Raw genomic sequence first — 1,162 nt, 5'->3', positions numbered from 1 at the left:
TATTAGTAGTTACTGGTACAATAGCAGGTGGAATTACTCTTAATCCTATTATTATTGCTGTCATCAGTGGATGTGGTGTTTTACTTCAAACTTATGCAAGTGCAAAAAAATATGATCGAAAATTAGAACATTGCAAATTTGCATATACTAGTTATAATAATCTCTTAATTGAACTAAGAGATTCATCGAGTGTATTTGATGAAAAATTGTTTTTTAATAAATCTGTTGTATTTGATAATATTATTAATGATAATTGTGTTTCGATACCAGAAAAAATAATAAAAAAGATGACAAAAAATTCATATTTCAATCAACAAACAAAGATGAGACCAATATTCCTCATAATCATTCAATGTCTTTTTGGATTTAGTAATTGGGATAACAAATTTTAAATTCCATTTTTCAAAAAGCTTGTGTATTATAAATTTGATTGATATTATCCTTTTTCTGTCTTTGTTAACTATATGCAAAACTCTGCTTATAAGATCAAATGTGTTACAAACACGGTTTATAATATCTCTTGATATTACAGATCTGTTTTTTAGTTCCATATCCAATAACACATTTTTAATATGATATTTTCTTATATATATACTCTTTTTTCTTATTTTATACATATTCTCATAAAAATCAATATAATCATTTTTATACACATGATGATGACAAAGACCACATTGAACGCAAGTCATTACACCATCAATATCTCTTATATCTTGTTTTGTACAACAAGGAAAATAGAACTCTTTTTTATTATCAATAAGTCGTTTATTACACATTACAAAATAAAACGTTGTTTTCAATAAAAAGATCATAATAAATACTGCAATCCATTATATATGAAGAAGACATTTTTAAATTTTACTGCTAAAGTTTACTGCTAAAGCTTGTCAAATGTCACGCTATTTTGATTAATATTTAAACAAACTTCATGCATCAGCAAATTTATCAGATCTGTACTTTTATTAGAAAAAATATCAGGAAATAAATTTATGGGTACATTTTTGATTTGTTAAAATCACGGGAAAACCCCTTTCTTTATTTCTAATAATGTTATGCTATGTGATTCTTTCATGTTCCATTTGATTGATTATGTGAATATTTAATCATGGCCCCGCGATATGGTTATGTGATACTGTTCAGCGGATGCCTTGTTTTTGACAGG

Source organism: Montipora capricornis, chromosome 1 (genome assembly GCF_036669925.1).
Source record: "Montipora capricornis isolate CH-2021 chromosome 1, ASM3666992v2, whole genome shotgun sequence".
NCBI lineage: Eukaryota > Metazoa > Cnidaria > Anthozoa > Scleractinia > Acroporidae > Montipora > Montipora capricornis.
Note: the sequence above shows the minus strand (reverse complement) of the source record.